The 15,715-nt window shown below is 55.2% G+C and overlaps 1 protein-coding gene across 3 annotated transcripts in view; it reads left to right on the forward strand.

Moving 5' to 3' along the window:
• The first annotated feature begins 1,552 nt into the window (after positions 1 to 1,552).
• Positions 1,553 to 15,715, forward strand: part of WSCD2 (WSC domain sialate O sulfotransferase 2) — a 115,386-nt gene continuing 101,223 nt past the window's right edge. Inside the window, exon 1 of one of the 3 annotated variants that reach the window (XM_078435705.2) lies at positions 1,553 to 2,900. The gene's annotated coding sequence lies outside the window, so the exon portion shown is untranslated. Of the gene's footprint in view, positions 2,901 to 4,765; positions 4,882 to 15,715 lie in introns of those variants that run through there. The other 2 variants (XM_078435700.2, XM_078435701.2) reach the window with 2 other exon arrangements.

Raw genomic sequence — 15,715 nt, forward strand, 5'->3', positions numbered from 1 at the left:
TTGCCTCACCTTGGCGAGGTGTCAGTCCCTAGACCTCGGCTAGGAGGAGGTTTGTCCCCTAGACAGAGCAAGGGGGATCTGAGTTGGGGAGGAACCGGGAGGACGTGAGAAAGGTGCTGCCTCTGCCTTTTGGAATCGTGCTGGCCACCGGGTGGGCAGGGGCCAGAAGAGCTGGGGTCTGATCGAAACTCTGCCATGAGCTTGCCGTGCATCCTTGGACAGAGGATTTCATCGCCCCGGGCCTCAGCTTCCTCCTCTCTAAATGGACTAATTCCAATACCTATCACCTGAGGTGCTTGGGAAGCATTAGTGGGAATTGTGCCTGTCACTTAGGAAGGACTCAACAGTTGTTGGCAACAGTTGCTGTGAATTGGGCGTCTGCTGGTCTTTATCTCATGTAATCCTCGCAACGACTCCAGGGGGTTGGTGTTCCGTCCCAGGTTGTGGACATGAACCAGAGGCTCTGAGAGTTGACAGCTGCTCAGGACAGAGGCCAAATGTGAATGTAGGTCGCCTGCACTTTTAAGACCCTGTCCTGCCTCTGTCCCTCTGGGGCTGGCCAGGTGGGAATGCTTTGCTCCAGATGGGGTTGGGCAGGCTAGGAGGTGTGTGTGACCTCCGAAGTGTCAGCACCCCAGGCAAATGAGTGAATTGGATTTCTAAGAGCACAGGAGCAGTGGGAGAATGGAAGGTGTCAGAGCAGGGTTTGTCCAGTGGTAACTGGGTCCGATGCCCCAATCTCCAGCCTGGTAGGCTTTCTTTTATTTGTTAAAAAATTATTTATTGAGAGAGAGAGAGAGAGAGAATGAGTGGGGAGGGGCAGAGAGAGAGAGAGGGAGAGAGAGAGAGAGAGAGAGAGAGACAGAGAGAGAATCCCAAGCAGGCTCCAATGCCATCAGCTCGGAGCCCAATTCCGGGTCCAAACTCACGAACCTGGAGGTCATGACCCGAGCCGAAACCAAGAGTCAGGAGCTCAACCGACTGAGCCACCCAGGTGCCCCCCTGGTAGGCTTTTTACTGGAGCAGCAGGGTAATTGCATCTGGAGTTGTTGGGGTTGGGGGAAACGGGGGGGGGGGGGGGTACAGCCTTAGCAGAGGATTCATGAGTTGCACTCCCCATCCCCTGATGCAGAATGGTGCCCACGGGATGATTCCCTTTGCGCCAACCGCCTTTGCGTGCAGGTATGGAAACGAGATCCGAGGAGCTCCATCAAGATCTTACTAATCACTACCTCTGGATGGTGGGAATAGAGTTGACTTCCTTTCCTTCACGTGATTTGCTATTTTCTGAAATACTTACATCAGACAAGAATTAATTTTCTAATTGGGAAAAAATGTGCTCTGATTAAAGTGATGCAGCTGCTAATTCCTGCTGCCACTCCCAACAAACAGTAGGCCATGGTAGGGCTTCCCCTTCAGTCCCAGGCTTAACAGATACTGGTTTTGGAGTCAGAAGGTCCAGGGACCAGCTCTGACACCTTCTCACCGAGCTAACTCGGGTGAACTTCTTAACCCCCCTGGGGGGGGGGGGGGCGGGAATCAAATCTCTCATCTGAAAAACTGGATTTGGAACTAGCTTCCTCCTAGGGCGGTTTCCATGACTTAAGGCGATGATGTATTTGAAACTACATTGGCCAGGTGCTTGGCATTTAGGAGGCTCTCTCTCCATGGTGGTTCCCAGGACAGCAGCTCCCTTCCGGGAGATTTGCTGGAGTTCCTTTGAAGGTGGGCAGTATCTCTATCACTCCCACTTTACAGAGGACGATCCAGAGGCTCAGAGGGGTGCTGAGACCCAGGGTCACAGAGCTCAGAAGGAATCTTCTGCAACAGGCTCAGAGAGGGTAAGTGATCAGCTCGAGGTCACACAGCGTAAGCCTACTTCCTGTAAAAACAAGAGACGAAGTACCAACGGACCCAACTGCCCTTTGTGGCAGTTGCTATTTGCAAGGTAACCTGCGAAGCCTCCTGACCGCAGCAGCAGCAGCAGCAGCAGGAGCAAACCCTCTGCCAGCTATTTGGCGCTTCCTCAATGCCAGCAGCTTGGCCCTTCGCCTCATCGGCTCCGTTAATTCTCCGAACCACCCCGGAAGCGGGTCTGCGAGCCCATTTTACAGGCGGGCAGACCGAGGCCGGGAGGCCTGGCGGCTGCGGGAAGACCGGGTGGCACGCAAGGAGTTAAGCGGCGGCGGTGCTGTGGCTCCGCGCTAGGAGCGCGCCCGGTCGAGGCGCGCTGCTGGCGGCGGCGGCGGCGGCGGCGGCGGCGGCGGCGGCGGCGGCGGCGGCGGCGGCGGCGCGGGGAGCTCGGGCCGGAGACGGGAAGTCCGGGCGGCGAGCGAGGCGGCGAGCGGGAGGCGAGGCGGCCGGAGCCCCGCGCCCAGCCGCCGCCCGCGCCCGGCGCGCCCCGGGCTCGCCCTCCCCGGGCCGGGTGCCCGCGCGGGGCCTCGTCGCGGCGCGGGGCGCCCGCAGTGCCGCCCGCCCGCCCGCCCGGGCGCCAGGCTCGCGGGAGCCCGGCTTCCACTTCGCGCCGCCGCCCGCCCGCCTCCCCGGCTCGCCGGCTGGCGTCGCCACCGCCTCCTCGTCCCCCGGCCGCCGCTGTCGCCGCTGCTGCAATCCAGGACGCACACTCTTCCACTTTCCCGCTGGCGGCGCGCAGGACGCCCCTCGCGCCGGCCCCGGAGAGCTAGCCGCCCCCCCCCCCCCGCCCCGGGGCCCCGGCCGGAGCGGGCTCGGCGGCCAGCGAGGAAATCCGGACTCGGCTTTCCCTGATGCCACTGCAGCAGCTGGCAGCCGGGAAGGCGCCCACGGAGCGGGCGCGCCGAGCGGGACGCGCGAGCCGCGGAGGGAGACCCCGGCGCCTGCTGGGATCCGCTGGCAGAGTTTGCAAGTGGCCGCGACCCCAGGTAAGGACTGAGGCGCCCCGACCGGGCGGGAGGGCTCCAGAGGGGAGCGGGGCGCCGAGCTGCTGCGAAAGATTCCTGCCGCCCCCAGACCGGGCTTCCAGGTCCAGCCGCTTCCCCGCAGGCTGGGGGCTCGGCGCCCGGAGTCAGGTGTGTAGCGAAAAGCCGAGCGAGTGGTGACAACCCAGCGTTGGTAAATGACAAACTTTCTCTCCTCTGGCAGAGGGTGGGACATTCCGGCTCCTCCGGGCGGCCTTCCTGCGGGCATCCCAATGGGTCCCCAAAGGCAGGCAGGCAGGCACTCGAGGCTTCTCAGGCTCAGCTGGGCCACGGGGAAGGCGGTGGGCCCCTTTAATTTAATTCACGAATTACCCCCTTTCTCGGCCAGTTCAGAGTACCGAGGGAGAAGGAGCTGGTCATGTTTCCAGTTTGGCTTTACGAGGTGCTTGTTGCGGTGATGCTGGGGTGCATGCGGTTTCCTGGCCGGCATCCAGCGCTGCCCAGGGGACGGGCTTTGTGTGAGTGCTTTGCAGGCTTGCTTCTGTCCATTCCTGCCCTGTGTGTGTCAGGAGGCGAGGAGAGGACTGGGGACAGGGGGACCCACGCAGTCAGAATCCCACGGCCCCAAGTGTCATCCCAGGAAGAAACTCCTCTCCTTGGCGGATACACTAGGAGAGGTGGGGATCACCTCCCATTAACTGCAGCTCCTTAGATGAGCAAAAGACGGCGGAAGTTACCTGGGCCGCTCAATGAGACCATTCAGAGCCTGGGGAGGGACCAACTTTGTGTGGAAAAGGGGCTGGAATGGACAGCTGGGTAGAGGCTCCTGGCATCGTCATCTGTGGCTCTGGGGAAGTGGGTAGTCCCCCCACAATCTAGATCCCTCGAGGCTCTGCCGAGCCCGGCACATAGCTCATGAGTTCGGCCAGATTATTCTTCCTCCTAATGAGAAGCATGGTCTACAGAGGCCACCTGGTCTCTGAGGATCATTTTGGAGCCACCCCAGTGGTCACAGCCTTCTAGATGCATCGTGCTTCTTAGCCGGGCTACAGCCTAGGGCTCGGGTCATCTCGATGGACGGAAGTGCTTCTGACTGTGACCTGAAGGGTGGAAATAGTTCGCTGGTCCTGCTTGGGCTGGGCCTCTGCCTCCGGGGAATGGCATCGCTGTGCGATGCTGGGACTGTTCTTGAGGTAGGGGTCTCAGGACCTTCTGTTCTTGCTTAGGATTCTGACCTGGGACCCTGCTAGGAGCTGCCTCCCTGGGCTGCGGAGACCTGAGGTCAGAGGCTGGTGCTCGCTGGCCCAGGGCAGCCTCGTCTGTGGGTCAGAAGACGGAGCTGCCAGACTGCAGTCCATTTGCTGTGTGACTTTGGGCAAATCGCTAGACGTCCCTGGGCTCCGGTTGCCGCCTCTGCAAGATGGAGAGATTTCACGCGTCCTCGGAGGTCCTAGTGCAGACGCTCTTCGGCCCTGAGCGCTCGTCAGGGATGAGGTTTTCAAAACCCCGTAACGTAGTTCGGTGTGTAAGAGGCGTCTGAGTGCGTCCAGTCACTTCGCCCTCCGAACCTCGGCCGTCTCTGTAAGGCGGGGAGTTCCCTGTTCCTGTTAGGAAGGGTGTGGGTGGGGGACCGACATGGTGCGTGGAAAGTGCTTACTGTAGAGTCTGGTGAGGACTGGGGCTCCACGGACACGGGCAGGCAGCAGCAGGGCTGTCTGTTTTCGGGTCTCGTGTGCGAGCACGCGGGTGCCGTTTTCCCCGGGGAGGCTGTCCCCGTCCCACCTGAGCGCCAGGTGATGGCGACTGGGGGGGGGGGGGCAGGGCCCTTGTTCTCTCCAATCAGCTGACACCTGCAATCCCCACCCCCTTACTGCTTCCTCATAAGAGCTCAGCTGGGCCAGCAGCTCCTAGAGGGGAGCTCGGGGAGGTCTGGGAGGGATGCCTGCACCCAGCTGCTGCGTCGCCATGACAACAGAAGGTGGAGGTAAGCTGTCTCCATGGCTTCAACTTTGCGGCTGTGTAGGGACCCGGGGCCAGGAAGTTCAGTGCGTCTGGATGTCAGGCACCCGGTCTGCTGAGGCTGTTGGAACAGGCGAAGCTGCTGTTCCCTACAGGAACAGCTGCGCCAGGGAAAGTGCTGTGTGTGGGGGGGTGGGGGGTGGGGGTGGGGTAAGGGAGAAGGGTTTCTGAGATTGCGGAGAAATGCAGTAGATGGGTCAGTCTTCTTTCTCTCTGAGTTGGTTCCGAGGCTTGGGACATCTGTGTCCTTCCCCACGCTAGGGCTCCCCTGGGTCCATGCTGAGCCCGCTGGTAGGGAAGGCAGACCTCACCTCAGCCGCCCCAGAGTGAGTTCATGGGCGTGCGGTAGGGACTCGGGCAGAGGCAGTTCTTGCAGGGAGCTTGCTCAGTCCGTGGCCTTGACTTTTAGGACTCTAATGAGCAGTTTGTTTTCTTGGCGGAGTAGGACGTGGGTGTGTGTGTGTTGATGCCGTGTGTGAGCGCGTGTGTAAACGAGTGCGTTCTCACGCAGGTTTGTGCACATGGGCTCACGGGAGTCTGACTTACATAGAAACCTTACGTGTGTGTGCGCATGTGAATAGTGTCAGGCTGGGTGTGTACTTGTGAGATTGCATGTCCGTGGATTTACGAGTGTGTGTGTGTGTGTGTGTGTGTGCATGTGCCTGCGAGGGAACGGGTGCCTGCGTGAGTCAGAGCAAGCGTGGGTGTGTGTGCACACTTGGGAGCATGCAGCCGTTGGGTGTATACGAGTTGGACGTGTGTCTGTGACCGGGCAGGTGCCCGGCCGCTCGGCTGCACACCCGGGTCTGGCGGGTCTGTGTGGCGATGTGTGCATCGGAGAGGCCAGGCAGGTCTGCCTGGGTGCGACGTGCTTTAGCAGCTGTGCGAGCTGCCTGCACCTGTGTGTGTGGGTGTTTGTGAGCGCCTGCACGCGTGTGCAAGGATGTGGTGTGGACTTGTGGTACGCGCTTAGAGCCTGCACGTCTTCCAGGGTGCCTTTGTGTCTGTGCACGTGTGTATACAGCGTTGCACACTTGCCCGACTCTGTGTATATGTGTGGACCTGGTTGTTGGGGTGCAACCTCTGTGAGCTCGTCTGTGTCTGTGTGTGTTTCTGTGGGTGTCTACCTGTGTGTGTGGCAGGGTAAACTTTTTGTGCATCCCCGTGTGTATATGCGTGTATCTCTGAGGGCGTGTGTGCCTGTGTGTGGCATTGCACACCTGATTGTATCTCTGCGTGTACGTGTGTGTTTCTGAGGGTCGGTACTGGTGTGTTCGTTGCAGCGTCCATTTGAGCGTGTGTCCGTGTGCAGGTGTCTCTGAACGTGTGTTTGGGGGGTTGCGGTGTACCTTTTGCACACATCTGCTGTGTATGAGTGAGTTTCTGAGTGTGTGTGTGCCTGGGGTGTATTTTCCTGTCTGTGGGGCTGGTAGGATTTCTGTGTGTATAGTGTGTGTGTGTATGTGTGTGTGTGTGTGTGTGTTCTGAGCATGTGTGTCTCTGTAGATATGTCTGAGTGTCCACAAGGGTGTGTGGGGGGGGTGTAAGCACTACCAAGAGCTTCTCAACAGAAAACATCTCTGAACCTTTGAAACTGCCCTTTGTGGGCGCCTGGGGGGGCTCAGTCAGTTAAGCGTCTGACTTCGGCTCAGGTCGTGATCTCACGGTCCGCAAGTTCGAGCCCTGCGTCAGGCTCTGGGCCGACAGCTCGGAGCCTGGAGCCCGCTTCGGATTCTGTGTCTCCCTCTCTCTCTGCCCCTCCCCCGCTCACACTCTGTCTCTCAAAAAGAAATAAAACAGTAAAAAAACAATAAAACCACTCTTCGCCCTGCCCCCCCCCCCCCCAAGTTGGGACCGTGTTGTGCTGTGCACCCACCAGGTGTTGCTTCAGTGATCTGTGCCAGCTCCGAGCAGGTTGTCGTGACGTTGTGTGTGCAGTTTTTCAAGTGCCTCTGCTCTGAAGTCCCTGTACCGCCCCCCCCCCCCCCCCCACCCCCCGGCACCTCGGGTCTCTCTCACCCAAAGCCCGCGCTCAGGACGGTTGCTGAAAAACTCACAGATGTTAAGAGCGCAGGTATAATTTTAGGCAGAAGGTCTGAAAATAGGCAGCCTAGGATGCACTGAACGTCTCGACAGCAGTGTTTCTAATTAGGAGCAACTTGTTTTCCTTAAATAAACAAATCAAGTGAGGAAAGAAATTGCCTGAGATTAATGGCTCCCCGGAGCAGGTCCAGATGTTGGGAAGATGGGGATGGGGTCCCCAAGGACTATAAGTGTTGAGCGCTTGGGGTCTCTTCCAGATTTTGACCACATGCTGATAGGCAGGGGCAGGACAGGAAGCCGGTGAGGAGGGCAGGGCCAGCGTCGGGCCCCCTTTCTGAGCTTTGGCTGGTGTTTGGTGATTGGGGTATAGAAGCATCAGTGGCCTGTACCCCTGCCCTTAGCTGTGAGGCTCTGCCATTTTTCTCCCTCAGGGTGCTCCTTCACTTTGGATTTGGCCACGTGACTGACTTTGGTCATTAGCGGGAGGTGGACGTGACTGCGGGTCCGTTCCAAGCTTAGGTCTCGAGGGGCCTTGTGCGTTTCTGCCGTGGCGAAGGGAAGAGCTCCCCCAAGGCCGCTGGTGCCCCTCAGCCTGGCCCCAGAATGAACACAAGTCCGACCACCCTGAGCCCAAACCTCAATAAAGAGCCAAGCTCAGCCAAGCTCCTTCCTGCTGGCCACAAGCGGGTTAGCGAGGTCAGTGCTCCTTATTGCGCGTTCCTGGGGTTTTATGGTTGTTTGTTACGCACCGTTACTGTGGTTGTAGCTAACCGATGCAGTTACCAGCAGTCTGTATTTCCTCCTCTTTCGCTGCGTCATCAATACCTGTACTTCCGACCGTGGATATCCCCCTTCCTACCTTGCTTTCTGCTCATCTCAACCTCAGCGGTGATAAGGATGATGACACATGATGTTTTGGGAAGTGCTGACCAGACATCATGCCCCAATGCCCTGGGAGGTAGTTTTCTGTTACTGTCTTCTCCTGTAATCTACCACAGATTGCCCCATCTCACAGCCCAGAAGAGGCATCCGGGGAATTTGCACCCAGATCCCCGACGTCATAGACCATTTTTTCAAAAATCTTTTTCATGCGTATTTATTTATTTTGAGACGGAGCGAGAGCGCAAGCGGGAGGGGCAGAGACACAGGGAAAGAGAGAGTCCTAAGCAGGCTCTGTGCTGTCAGTGCAGGGCCCGATGCCGGGCTTGATCTTGTGAACCATGAGGTCATGACCAGAGCTGACATTCAGAGCAGATCGCTGAAGTGACCAAGCCAAGCAGGCTCCCCCAGAGACACGTGTTTAAAGACGATGATGTCATAGTGCCTCCCCAGTGCCCACAGGCATTTTCGACAGGACTGACGGCATAGCATACATTTGGCCTTTTCCGTTTAACGCACCTGGAGGTTGGATAGGCAGGAATGAATCATGTCATCGAAGTGGGAAGGGTCTGTCTGGATCGAGGAATGATTTGTTCATTCATTCATTCATTCCCACATTCATTCATTCAGCGTCCGTGATTGCTGATAATCCGTATTGGCTCAGAATCTTACAACTGTCCTGTTCTGTGCTGGGCACAGAAGATACAGAGGTAAGAGACCCCAGTTCTGTCCTCAGGCGCCTACAGTTTGGAGAGGAGGAAAGAGGCAGAAGAGACTGGGATCCAGCCTAGTCTTGACCTCTTCCTGGGAGCAGCTTCAGCCCTCCCATCTGCCTGTTGAAAAATCAAAGGTCGTCATGTTGACTAAGTCCTTCACACTGTGCTTGGCACATGGGAAACCCCAATAAACGGTATCTTTTCTTCCTCGTGTTCTTCCTCTTCTTTCTTATGGAGGAGACAGTTGAATGTCATAGCCAGAGTAATGCCCAGGTAGCCGAAACCAGGGGTCACGGGTAATAACCGTCTTTGTCTGACTGTGAGGTATTTCAGGAGGCGGGATTTAGTGCCAAAACCAGAAGAATCCCATGCAAACCAGGAAAAGCTACTTACCTTAGTCCTAGAGGAGGTGTTGGACCCCACTTGGAACGATTTAGAACAGAGCTTGGTAAACACAGGCCAACTCCAATCCACCGACTGCTTTTATAAATAAAGTTTTATTGGGGCACAGGTGAGCCATTCGTTAATACATTGTCTATAACTGCTTTCCGGCGATAACTGCCGAGTTGAGTAGTTGTGGCAGAGTCCATATGGCTTGTGCAGCCTGAGATATTTAGTATCAGATCCTTACAGGAAAAAAAATTGCCGACCTCCGAGCTGAAAAGCCCAGCCAGGGTCCTGGGCGTCAGCCAGGAGTGGGGAGGCAAGAAGTCAGTGCACTTGTCTGAATCACTGTGGATCAGGTGGTACATAGGGCTTGCCTCCAGGGGCTCAGGAAGAGGGTAGCACCTCCAGAGGTTTATGAGCTTGGAGAATTCTTAGATGGGGAGATGTAGACCCAGAGAAGGGAAGACACTCCAGGGCCAGTGGGAAGCAGGTGACTAGGGTCTTAATACCTGGCGACTGGAGTATAGCTGGGTGCTCTTCTCACCTCCAACTCCAACAAATGCATCCTGGAGTCCTAGGCGGCAGGAGGGCCCGGCCCCGTGTGCTTCTCACGTCCAGGTGTTCAAGTTTCTAGCACAGCTCCCAGGTATATTGTTAAGGTTGCTGATTCCTTTAAATTCTCTGTGTAGCCCCGCGAGTGCAGGTGACGAGAAGGGCTTCCGGATGGGAAGTGAAGGATCCGGGTCCCCACTCTGCCACCCTTTGACTTTGTGGCCTTGAGCAAGTCTCTTCCCCTTTCTGGGCCTCGGTTTTTCCATCTGGAGAATGGGAGAGGAATGATACGTAATTGCTAAGGACTTTACCAGTAAGGCCTTTGATGGTCCCATTTTCTTTCTCGTAGGCGCAGGGGCTATGCCTCTGCTCCAGGGTTGTCCTGCAGGATCCTGTTCTGCGGACCCTCCTGAGGATGAGAATAATGATGGTGATGCTAATGGGAATCATCCTCCTGGCCTCCGTTTGTAGGGTGAATCAGAGCTTCACTGCTGTTCTCTGACCGAGTCCTTGTGACAGTCAGTCCTGTGAGTTAAAGGACCCCTGTCTCTTCAGGTGAGAACACGGAGGCTCAGAGAGGTTCGTTCGCTTAGCAGGGTCACACAGCCAGTAAGGGGCAGAGCTGGGGTTTGAGCCCAGGTCTGTCTGACCCCAAAACCTGTGTGCCCGGCCTCTCCTGTGTCCCCCCTCTGCTGTGTGGCCACTGGCTTTCCCAGGTGGAGGCGATGAGCTATTTCAGGAACCCCTCAGAGGCAGGCTGCTTTCTCTTCCCTGTGATTTATTAACGTGGGCGTGTCACGAGCCAGACCGGGCTCCGTTCTCACAGGCCTGATGATGGCCAGTGCAGGTCTGTGGGCAAGGCTGTGGCCTGGGTGGGAGTGAGTGACCGTGCATGGCCAGAGGGTCACCCCCCCCCCCCACCAGGACACTGAAGGGCAGTTGACTCACATGGGCCTGAGGTGCTAGGACTGTGTGCATTGGCAGATTCACAGCCCCTGGACCTCCAGGAAGCTGGGGCCACACGACGTTTGCCATGATGAACCATGTAGTTTCTGGAGATGGCAGAACATTCGTGTTTCTCCTTCTCTTAGATTGTCCCCAAGGTGAGCCCTACTGTGCCGGGATGGCCCTGATGTCTCCCTGCGCAAGGTGTCCATTGATGAGCGAATGGCCTGGGTTCTTTGTCGTTTGAATGCCCATCTTGTGGGACAAAGAGAAAATCCAGAATCTCTGGAACCATCGGACTTGCTTTCATTCTCATAAAGCTTTTAAGCGTAACACCGTAATAACTGCGGCCGTATTTCCTGGAAACTCTGCTATATAAAAAAATAGAACAAGAAAGGCATCCCATTCAATTGCCACAGTGTCTCTATCAGGAAAGAGCCAGCATTTCTCGCTCAGAGACTATTTACTCATACTTTGCACACCATTCTGACGAGCTCGGTGACCTGATTTCCCAGACTTGTAGCCTCTAGAGGGAGCAGATTGGACGTGTGTGGGTGGGTAGAGAAAACATGGTGACCGCAGCCAGGAGTGACAGCTGGCAGCCTGAGAACAAGGTACAGATGAAGAGATTATAAAAATGAGCATGAAGGGGCGCCAGGGTGGCTTGGTCCGTTAAGCATCCGACTTGGGCTCAGGTCATGATCTCGCGGTTTGTGAGATCGAGCCTTGCGTGAGGCTCGCTGCTGTCAGCACAGAGCCTGGAACCTGCTTGGAATCCTCTGTCCCCTTCTGTCCTCTTCTCTCCCACTCAGTGTCACACCGTGTGGCCTATCGGAGAACAGCAAAGGTGCTGGCTTCTGTGATGGCGTTAAGGACCAGTGAGCCCCATTCGGTTGGCAGAGCGAAGGGTGAAGAATCATTCATTGTATAAAATACTTCAGTCCCCGTGGTTAACTGGTAAATGTTTCTGTGTACGATGCTTCAGGTGTCTGAAAATTCTCTGAGACGGAACTCTTCATTTCTTACGGTGTTGAGTGAGTGACATCTTCCCGTACCTAGAAGACTATCTGGCACATGGTGGGAGCTCAGGAAATAAACACTCTTTGAAACACCCAGGCAAATCTGGGTGTTCCAGTGCTGGTCTCTTAACAACAGCCAGTGAGCGGTTCCATCTCTGGCCTCAGTGTTCTCATCTGTTTAAGGGGGGGGTGGTGCGCAGCTGCAAACGGGCTAACGCTGCTGCTGAAAAACCAGAGCACCTCTGTCTGTGCTCGGCGTCCGACTTGGGACGTTTGCTTCCGTCGCGTGTATCTCATTCGGGAGCCAGCCGTCTGCAGAAAGCAGGCTGGCGGGGGCATTACGAGGCGGGGTTCTGGCTGTCGGGTGGTTCGCCTGCAGAAAGACCCTCCAGCACAAGACACTGGGATGGAGTTGGGTGATGAGCCAGCCTAGTAGATGCCACGGCCCCAGAGAACGACAGCAGCACCTTCTACACCCGTGTCCTGTAGCCTGCCTCACTCCGGTCTGATTTTGGAGTAGGGACCAAGACCTTGGTCTGCACGGTTGAACAGGCTTGCGTTCGGTTCTCAGCTCTGCCACTTACCCACTGGGCGACCTTTGGCAAGTTGCTTGAGCGCACCGTGCCTCCGTCTCCCCATCTTTGAAATGGGAACGACCCTGCCGGCTGGGATGAGTTGTTACGGGGATTCAGCGAGATCACGCCCGGTGGCTAGTAAGTACACGGTGTGATCATCTAAGCCAGAAGACAAGTCGTTTGCTCACGTGGGCGTAGCTTAGGTGTCTCCTGGGCCTCTGTTCAGGACCCGTGGGGGAAAGGAGGCTGCCATTTGCTGCATTTTCCTCAGACCAGCTGGGGCATCGCCAGCAAGTTTTTCTCTTTGAACTTGAGCATCCTCTTCCATTCGAAAGCACATTTGGGCATCCGTTCATTTATGTGGCGTTCCTTTATTGGGTGCCTACCTCACACGAGAGCTTCCCGGTTCTGTGCTAGGCCCTGGAAGGTGACTCCAACTGGCAAACCATCCAACAACAACGAATCTAGCAAGGCACAGGCTAGAGGGGCAGAACCGGGACTCGAACGCGGACCCAACCCTAGAGCCCATAGTCTTTCTCAGCCTGGTCTCCTGCCTCGGGCGCCATGCACACCCAAAGGCGGACGTGCGAGCAGATTTTGAGACAAGCTGGGAGGAGATGGGTCGGGGCTGTGGATGCAGGAAAGGGAAGTCCTGGTGTTGAGAGAATCCGTGGCATGCCGACCCCCGGCGGGGTTCACCCGTTTGTTTGCTCTACAAGTTTTTATTTGAGCACTTGCTGTATGCAAGCCCTGCGAAGGCAGTGGAGAAAAAAACAAGACGCTGTCCTGCATATGGTTACAATTCAAAGTAACTGTCAGGAGGCAAGGTGCCCGACACCGGGAAGGCACAGATGAGGGCCTTTGAAAGGAAGGCTGCCTTGAGAAAGAGAAAAATGAGCTGGGATCCGAAGGCTGAGCAGGATTAACCAGGCGAAGGATGGGAAGACAGAGGAAGCAGCATGTGCAAAGGTCCTGGGGTAGGAAGGAGAGTGGCGTGAACCCGGGACATGGACGCTGGGCCTTTTAGGGTGGGGAGGAGCTGGTACACAATGTAAGTGGACAATTCTCAGGGTCTTGTGGACTGCGTATGTGTTTTGTTCTTTATCCTTCTAGCAGTGGAGAGCCTTGTAAAGATTTTAAGCGCAGAGTGTGAAATGATTCCGTTAAATCCTGGTCAGAGCTGCAAGAAAAACCCCGCACCCCCATGTGAGGTGGGAGCCCATTGAAATCCCAACAAAGAGGGAGCTGAGCGGACACCAGTGATTTCAGGATTTCAGCCTCATTATGCAAAACACACAGCCTTCCAAGGGAGAGGTGAGCTTTGGAAAAAAGAGTCAACAAATTAGTTTTTTAATCTGCTTTAAGTTGCAGAAATGCCCCGTCTTCCTTCCATTGTCACCTGATGGCCTATAGGCTATTTTAACTTTTATTAGAGAATTTGTTTTTTTTTTTTTAAATTAAAGGAGTTTTTTCTTTTTGAAAAACAGATCCCAGCCGTGTCTTGATAAGATAGAATTAAAAATGGCACTGGGGAAATGCCACGGAAAGCTTTGATTTTCCTCCTTATGGCATCTGAACTGATTTAAATAATAATTATATATTTCATCATGCTGCCACCGCCCCTCCCTTCCTGGCCTTCCCAACACAACACAGTTTCCCAGCAGCTCTGCGCATACACTGTCCCTAAAATCCTTAACTCGGTGCTCCGAGCGGCGCGGGGACGGCCGTAAGAGACCCGTGAGATTTCTGACCTAAGTGCTTTAGGTTTAGGGCAAAATCTTGCTCAAATTCATTGTTAGCACACATTCATAGCTGTGTGGCCTTGGGTAATTTACGTCAATCCCCTTAGCCTGCAATTGGTCCCTCATGTAAAATGGAAAAAACGTTAGTGTTTATACTTACCAGGATTCTTTTGGTCGTAAGAGACAGAAGATTCAACTGAAACGTCACTACATTCTTACCCTGAGGCACAAAAGGGAACATCTGGGCTTGTGTAACTAGCAGGTTAGCTTCAGGTGTGGCTGGGTCCAGGGGCTCAACTGTGTTACAGCTCTCTCCCTTGCTCTCTCTCTCTTTCTCTCTTCCTCCTCCCTCCCTCCCTCACGGTTTTTTGGCTCTCCTTTTCTCTGTGTGCGCTTCCTACTGAGGCAGGCTCTGGCTGTCTTCTGGGCACAAATGCCCATCAGTGTCTCCATGTTTACATGGTGCCAGCTGCAAGCCCAGTTCCAGCAAGTGCTGGAACTGAGCCCTGGGGCCTCCTGGGGCCAGTCACCATGGCCAAAGAAACAGAGACATGTAAGTTGGCCCCAATCTAAGTCACGTGACCCCTGGAGCCTTGTGGGGGTGGGGCGGATACTCTTGGCTGCTTCCTAAGCCACAAAGACCGACGGGGGGGAGAGGGATGGGTCCCCAAAGGGAAATCAGGACCCGGGGAACCGAAGAAGGGGAAGTGAATGCTGGGCAGGCTAAAATGACTTCTTGGTAGACAGCTTGTCACCAGTTGCTGGGATGCTGAAGTGAGTTCAAGCACGCGAGGTCCTCGGTATGTGCTGACTCGCGTTAGTATTGCCATGGCGATGATTGCCACCAGCACGGGATTCTAGAAGCTGTGGGGTGGGGGCGGTGGGGGCGCTCTGCAAGTAGTTAGGGTGATGGGGACACCCCTGCCCGGGAGACTCGGCCTGGATGTCCCCTTGACCGCTGCGAGCCTTGGACCTGTCCCTTCCCTTCCAGCTCTGGTCTCTGAAAGCCACTGTCCCTAACACGTTCCCCTCTTGTGTCACTTGACCAGCCAAAAGCTGTGATGGCTCAGGGGAGGTGGGGAGGGGTCGCGTATGCAGACCCCTACAGGGGCGGGCGGGTCCCATGGGAAGGAGACAGAGCAGAGGGATAGTAGTGAAGCAGAGACCAGCTGCTTTGTCATCGGAGGCTCTTGCTTCTAGTCCCAGCCCACTGTCTCAGGGGAGTGCCGAGCCCTGGGTGGCCACCTGTCTCCACTGTTTTTTCCAAGAGAATTCCAAGGTTTGTGTTTGTTTAAGTTTGTTTACTTTTTGAGAGAGAGAGAGAGAGCAGAGGAGGGGCAGAGAGAAGGAGAGGGAGAGAGAGAATCCCAAGCAGGCTCCACACTGTCAGCGCAGAGCCCGATGTGGGGCTTGAACCCATGAACCGTGAGGTCATGACCCAAGCCAAAATCAAGAGTCGGATGCTTTACCGACTGAGCCACCCAGGCGCCCAGAGGATTCCGAGGCTTTATGCAAAATTCATCCAGTTGTAAATGTTGGCCACCAAATTCAGATGTTTCTATTTTATTTTATTTTATTTTATTTTATTTTATTTTATTTTATTTTATTTTATTTTATTTTATTTTATTTTATTTTTTAAACATAATTTTCATGTTTATTAGTATATGCAAACAAAGAAGCTTCCTGCCCCCCCCCCCCCGCTTGGATTCTGTGTCTCCCCGTCTCTGTGCCCCTCCCCCGCTTGTGCTCTGTCTCTCAAAAATATATAAACATTTAAAAAAATTAAAAAAAAAGCACAGTTACTGTCCTAGATTTTAAAATGCTATTTGTAAAGTTATTAGAAACATACAGGTTTTTAGTCAAATTCATGGTCCCTTCATATAGTAGGAAATACTGATTGTAACACACAGGACAGACCAAACAAGCATGTCTGTGGGTGTA

This window comes from Panthera onca, chromosome D3 (assembly GCF_046562875.1).
Source record: "Panthera onca isolate mPanOnc1 chromosome D3, mPanOnc1 haplotype 2, whole genome shotgun sequence".
NCBI classification, from domain to species: Eukaryota; Metazoa; Chordata; class Mammalia; order Carnivora; family Felidae; genus Panthera; species Panthera onca.